This window comes from Gadus chalcogrammus, chromosome 12 (assembly GCF_026213295.1).
Source record: "Gadus chalcogrammus isolate NIFS_2021 chromosome 12, NIFS_Gcha_1.0, whole genome shotgun sequence".
Taxonomy (NCBI): Eukaryota; Metazoa; Chordata; class Actinopteri; order Gadiformes; family Gadidae; genus Gadus; species Gadus chalcogrammus.
Genome location: NC_079423.1, coordinates 25,946,881 through 25,954,380, shown reverse-complemented (window position 1 = coordinate 25,954,380; position 7,500 = coordinate 25,946,881). Strand labels below are relative to the sequence as shown.

The following is a 7,500-nucleotide window of genomic DNA, read 5'->3' as shown; positions in this document are numbered from 1 at the left end:
TTCAGGAATTAGAGAATGAATGCTTATTTATAATATACCTAAGCCTTTGAACATACCGTTATCAAAAGTCGGGTTTATGTTTCATCAAGTAGCTTGATTCCTCCTTTCACACTGCCATTAACTTTGCAGTTGGCTTCTAAACATGGTTTTATTGAGTTCTCGTTAATATACATAATATATATTATATATATTATATAATTATTTACAATATTTATAATTATATTTTCTCCTTATATTATTGCAATTCACACAATACATTTTCAAACAATATTATTCACCTGTTCAAGAAACACAACACAATTAGAAGTAATTCAGAATAAACACAAAAAATTATGGTCAGAAAAAGAATGTGCATTCCTTATCTAAAATCCTAAACTAGTTAACCTAACTTCCGGTGTAGACTTTTATGTGTTGATAACAACGTTTTGTGTTGGCAAACATGTAACCAGCATGCTGCCTGTATCCGCTCTGCATGCTTGCAGTGAGCTAATCAAACAGCTGGCTCGTGTTTTTGTCACTTTTGCACAATCCTGTCAAAACCCTGCCTGAAACCACATTCCATATGCATTTTAGGAAACTGCAAATTAATGTTCAAATAAGTGTTTTCTGTAATTACACAAATAAGATAGGCAGCATCGGCCGTTACACGTTGTCAAGTGTGAGGGCAGATGACTTGGTATATGGAAGTGCTGCTTAATCTTTTTTAAAAAAGAGGCCTTTTTACAGTTGAACTAACGTTAATCTTTCGATATTTTTCTATGGATTAAACCGGTAAATGGTGGTTGTATCATCCCGATAACAATGGGTATTCTCTTACGTTATCCATAAATGCTTGCATTGCTTTATGTTAATACTATACCATGAAAATAATATGAAATATATGCATGGTTAATACTTAATGATATCACTGCTCAGATGCGGCCATGGACACAGCTTACAGTTGTACACAGTTGTACAATATGTGTACAATTGTATACATACTAGTAAATCAGTTTTTACAGTATCCTTCTGGCCGTCTGTAAAGACCAAGATCGTGAAACAAATTCAAGCATTAATTACAAAATAGGGTTAGGGTTAACAACAAACAGAAAACGTGACGAATGAGGAAAAAGGCCCTAGTCGATGTACAAAGGAGGATTTGGTTTTCTGAAACAACTTATCAATGAATAGAACAATGACAATGTGGCAGCTGAGGTGTGAAGGAAAGAGAGTTACCGACATAAAAAGACGATTAGCAGGAACAGGAAGGAAAATGAAAAGTAAGAGAAAGTAAGCCAAGAAAACATTGAGAAAGTAAAGGAAATGAAGGAGAAACACAGGTGCATCAGACACGCACGTGGCACATTTGGTAGGAAATGTTGATCCAAAATACACACAGGATATGGTTAGGTGGAAAAACCTTTAATTGGTCCAAACCCTGGTATAGCTCAATCATGTGATGGTGGAAAAAACTAAATTAGATGAAGAAAAGTGTCTTAATACCAAAGTAATATATTTTACCACGGCTATTAAAAGATAGTTATAATTTGAATTGAATGCTTTAACCTTTCACACTACCTGACAAAGTGTTAGATGCCATCATTCTACTGTTTCATCAAGGATCTCTCTCTAAGTCCTCACACTGTGTTCCTCTGGGTTTCCCCCTCATCAGGATGAGTTCCATCCATTCATCGAGGCACTACTGCCCCAGGTCCGGGCCTTCGCCTACACCTGGTTCAACCTGCAGGCCAGGAAGAGGAAGTACTTCAAGAAGCACGAGAAGAGGATGACCAAAGAAGAAGAGAGAGCAGTCAAGGACGAACTGCTGGGTGAAAAGGCAGAGGTGAGTGACTGGGAGCTATGAGGTGGCTCTCTTTGTCCTGCTGCCACTTTAACAGGGGACACCTGAAATGCATTCATCTACGCACAGAAATGAGCTGTGAGGCGGCTAAGAGCGACATCTACATCGTTCAAGATGCAGGAATGTGTGCCTCTTGAAAATGATCAACTCAAAGCAGATATTCTCCCAGCGTATTTCCCTCACTTAAAGATGACGGATGGCTATGCCATTTCAAACTACTTACACTCAATAATAGCTCTTAAATCGTACCTACCGCCCCTATAATTAAAGTCTTATGTTTAATACAATGCCTGAGGTTTGACTTTTTTTTTAGGAATGTTTTACCCGGCAGCTGTCAACCTAATAGTGTAGTGTGTGGATATATTGTATTGAACTATTGAATTACTCACACTACTTATCTTTGGCTTGTCCAATGTCTTGTTGTCTTTCGTCCAGGTGAAGCAGAAGTGGGCCAGCCGTCTCCTGGCCAAGCTTAGGAAAGACATACGGCCAGAGTGCCGGGAGAACTTTGTCCTGTCCATCACTGGGAAGAAGCCAGCATGCTGTGTGCTGTCCAACCCCGACCAGAAGGGAAAGATGAGGCGCATAGACTGTCTCAGACAAGCAGAAAGTAATATTTCACCCTCACATTTGTATAGCCAATGTTATGTCTGGCGCATTTGATGCATTTCGGTTGACGACGTATGCATTTCCAGATAGAAAGCACAGAGAAACATCCAACCTTTGCAACGACATGCGTGTGATAATGCAAGACATAGACATGGATATGGGTGCAGCGTGGGTGACCCTCCCTCCCCCACCTCTCCCCCCAAGGTGTGGCGCCTGGACCTGGTGATGGTGATCCTCTTCAAGGGCATCCCACTGGAGAGCACGGACGGGGAGCGCCTGGTGAAGGGAGGCCACTGCTCCAACCCCATCCTGTGTGTTCAGCCCAGACACATCGCCGTGTCCGTCAAGGAGCTGGACCTCTACCTGGCCTACTACGTGCAGGAGAGAGGTGACTGCCCCCGCCCTCCGGTCATCTTTAGCCATTTTTCTCTTAGTGCCATCTTGTGGTTAAAAACTTTGCTGATCTATCAAAGTCATGTGAGTGTGCTGGCAGCTGGGAGGCTGACAAACTCTTTGTGCTCACTCGGCCAACACAACTATGCCTTGATCTCTGCAGCTCAATAAATCAAAAGGGGGGTCATATTTTCCAAAACGTTTATTGATTCGAACAACAAAGTCAGCATTTGATGGTAAGAAACAAAGAAGGAAAGTAAAATAAAAAGTTTGTTTTAGAGACGGGTGGGGGTCTCTTCGTAAAAACGATCAAACACTAGAGAACGCAACAAGCTCTTCAATTCAATAGACAGACTGAGTCTGTAAATATCCAAGAGTGGAGAGAGAGAGGCAACAAAGCGCCTAATGGATGATGAAGCTGAGGTAAGGAGGGACATAAATGGGTCATCTCAGGTGAAGCCCTGGGTTCACCTTAAGCACCTTTATCCTCGCTGAATCAAAATGATATGAAGAAAATGGGTTACAAGGCCTAATTAAAATGTTGAGAAGTAACAATTACTAATGACTTGAATAACTCAATAACTGCAATCAGAGAAGTTGAGAAATGATTCTGTTGTCAGGGCCAGGGCCACATTTAGCGAAGCACTTGTGCTAAAATGGCACTTGATCAAAGTGGGGATTGGAATCGTCAACAGATTCAATTATGTAAGGGAAAATAGTGCAAAGTAGTTGACAAATTGTTGCGCTCTCCATTATATGACGTTCTTTATTGAGATCCAGTCTGTGTGTTTGCCACAACTAAAGCCTTGAGCGGGGTTAAAGGAAGTACGCTTTCAGCCAAACCCAGTGAGGGAGAGAGGGAACGTTGTAAATCGGAAAGGATCCCAGCGGAAACTAAGCTTTTAGAGCCTGTAGAAAGACAGACAGACAGACACCACACACACAGAGATACACACTCACACACACACACACACACACACACCACACACACACACACACACACACACACACACACACACAATCACCGCACACACACACACACACACACACAGGCACGCACACACACAGGCACGCACACACACACACAATCACCGCACACACACAATCACCGCACACACACACACACACACACACACACACACACAGGCACGCACACACACAGGCACGCACACACACACAATCACCGCACACACACACACACCACACACACGATGCCGGCCTGCCTGTTGTTAAGCCTGCCTTACCGACAATGCTTATTGATGTAAGTTCCCAGGTTATTTTTAGCTGCTCCCTGTGTGTACCAGACAGAGGACACTGAGGGAAGGCCTAGATCTAATTTTTCAACTTGACGATTATTATAAAGAGGTTAGCTTACGTGATCTACCTCTTTTTCTTGTTGTTCCAGTGATGTCCTTACAGATTGGGGCTGTAACCTTCTAGCCTTCTTCACTGCATTAGACTGTTCCCTCAGACCCCAGCACCATGCAGAAAAGAAATGAAGATGCTCATATCTTAGAAATATGACATAATACTAACAACGATATTCTATTAATAATAATAATAAATGGGGCCTTATCTAAAATAATCTGTTGAACATTTACATTGAAGCGTGTGTGATAGGTATAGCATACAATGAACAAACAGATACAGGAAAAAGCTTTTTTTTTTGTGCCAGTTAGAATGCTGAATGAGATGCTTGGAAAAGGAAAGAGCCAACCGTTGGTAAGGGATTGGACTCCAGGGGGGCCATAGCTGGGGGAGGAGGGGGGCAGCAGGGGGGGGCGGGGCTTGGTCCAGGCGGCTTCTTCTCTCTCACTGGCTGGCTCCAAGCTCTTTGTGAAAACATATTTAATATGACTCGTACGCGCCGGTTCCAAAACCCATGGAAGGGAACACGGTGTTCACATCTGGTTTTCATATTGGCATTTTTTTCTCTTTTTTTTGAAGCAAGGAACATTGGAACTTATATAAAAAAAAAAACACTGCGCATATTTATATGAGCTGCTACTCATCTTGCCATGATTGCCTCGCATGAGATGAGAAGGCTTTCTTTACAACACTGTCGTCAACTTGGCCCCGGATGGCGTTCATTAGGCCAGCGCCTCCCTAATAGGGATGGAGTACACAGCAAAATGAACAATGTTTGCACTCGTTATGTGCGTGTCTGTTTGTGGTTTTGCATGTGTTGCGGTTTTAAGGCATTTCGTGAACAGCAGCAAACAGTTAAGATGTGACCTTTCGGAGGAGAAAAAAGACGAAACACTGCAATTTTCTCCGATGTCAGAGTCGATTCACATCAAACCCCCATCTCAAGTGTAATTAGAGTCTGCCATGAATTTGCTGACAATAGAGGGATTTAGCATTTGAGTAGTGGCAGTAAAATCCGCACCCAACCCTTTACTTGCTTACCAGCCACACCTTCAGTTTTTTTTTTCTTTTATTAAGGATGGGTCTCGTAATTAATCCATTAGTGACATGTATATTACGATTCCGTTAAGTAAATGAATAGACCTTCTGGATTTTCTTCGAGATTTATCAATTTGCATAGAGAAAAATTAGTGTACAGGCCTATGATAATGGCGAGGTCTTGCAGCTCTACAGGGTATGTGTAAAACATGTGTGCATAGTTTTGACAAAAAACATTGTCTTGCAAATTATTTAAAAAATACATGAAATTCAGCCGTGGCTAAGGAATCAAGTCCAATTGACTTAATCCATCGCGGCTGGACCAGTTTGGAGACTACTCTGAAGATTTTGTGAAAAAAGGGGGTAACGGTGGGGATTCTGTTATGTTTCCATTAATCTGTCCTCCGGCATTTAAAATACGAAGGCAAACGTTAACCTTAATCCTTCAGCAGTGGGCGACTGTGCCAACAGCCTACGCCATTACCGGGTCTCTAAATGCACACTGGAAATTCTTCTCTGAAATAAAAAGAAGTAGATGTGTATCCTTCCAAATCACCTACAGATGTGTTGAACATTCGGCGTGTGTGTCGGAATTTAAGTAAACCTGCAGGCTGTAATTTCTAGATCTGTCGAGTCGTCGCTGTTTGTTGCAACCGACGAGGAGAAGCGTGGGGGAGTGGGCATAATGTTTTGTTGATTGTTAGGATTACCACGGTAGACATGGATATCATCACACACACAGTTTCCTTTTGTTTTCTCTCTCAGATTTATTTCTATTTTTTCATTCTCGTTTGAATTGAGGTTGGCGTAAAAAAAACAAGTCAAAGTAGTTAGAAAAGTCTCTGTCTCTGTCTGGTTTCAAACATATTATAATGTTTGCCTTTCTCTTTCTTTCCAATGCTCTCTCTCTCTCTCTCTCTTCTCTCTCTCTCTCTCCTCTCTCCTCTCTCTCCCTCCCCTCTCTCTCTCTCTCTCTCTCATCTCTCCTCTCCCTCATCTCCTCTCTCTCCTCTCTCTCCTCTCTTTCTCTCTCTCTCTCTCTTCTCCTCTCTCTCTCCTCCCTCCTCGTCTCTCTGTTTTTCTTTCTTTGTGTCTATGCCCTTCTCCGGGTCAGTCTTTGTGTGTGCCAGTAGCAACAGCCTTCTCGCTTGGCATCCAGTCTTCTTCTAGCTGACACAGACAAAACAGAGAGGGGGTGGGGCCAGAATAGAGTGCCAGCAGTTCATGGTGCGTGTCACTCCCCAAGAACCCCAACCTCCTCAGAGACAGCTTCACGTGAATCTTCAAGTCAAGACATCCTGGAAAAGGGCCAATAACGGATTCTCACCAAAAAATGGTGCATCTGAAACCTGGATACAAGCCAAAAATAACAAATATGAATTTGGAATGCCTAGCGGTATAGCAGCTACATGCACATATCCAGTGAAGTAGCCATTCCAAAGCTTCTATGGAGTTCTAGTTGGGGCTTAGTTTTACAGTCTTGGTTCGGGAGGTAAAATCCCCTTAATTTGTCACATTGACAATTTTCCTCCATGGATTTTAGAGTATTTGAGGAGCTCAAATGAACTTGAAACTCTCCGTGATTTACCATAAGGCTATCGCAAACAATTATTAGCTAGTTTGAGACATACTGAGGAGCAATTAAATAGGAATATATAACAATCCAAAGTATGTTTAATAGAGAAATTCCTTTCTAACTTCAGTGCTGTGAAATCGTGGATGAATTTTTACAATGTGCCATAATTTTTTGCATATGAAGTGACAATAACGTTGTACAACGTTTTTTCCGACATTCAGCAATCAGGATTTCTTAAACCCTTCTCTAAACCAAGAATCGGAATATTCAATATTTTCGTTTTCTGAAGTACGAAATGACTTTGTTGTGAGTTCGTCAAGTTGCATCGTCCACCTGAAGCCTAAATGAAAATCTCATGCAGAGCAACACTGGTCTAAAACAGGGCTGTTTCCTAACAAAGACTTCAGTTAATAATCACAAAGCTCTGACAGACCACAGCCTCAGCGTATTTTTACAGCTGGAGTGTAGAGGTTTCTGAACCTGCCATAGGCAAGACCGGTGGGCCTACTCCTTTCTGTGGCCGTCTTCTGAATATATCACCAGACTGCATAAGTGCTAGTTGAATTTGACAGTATTTATATAGCCACCTGGAAAGCACTTTCATGAATCACCCATTCATGCGTACATTCTCAGCCTCGCAAGTTGACAACCAGCTGGTCTAAAGCATTCATCTCGA

The 7,500-nt window shown here is 42.1% G+C and overlaps 1 pseudogene; it reads left to right on the top strand.

Annotated features, from left to right (window-relative positions):
- Positions 1-7,500, top strand: part of LOC130393187 (nuclear factor 1 C-type-like) — a 20,432-nt pseudogene that overhangs the window by 4,491 nt on the left and 8,441 nt on the right.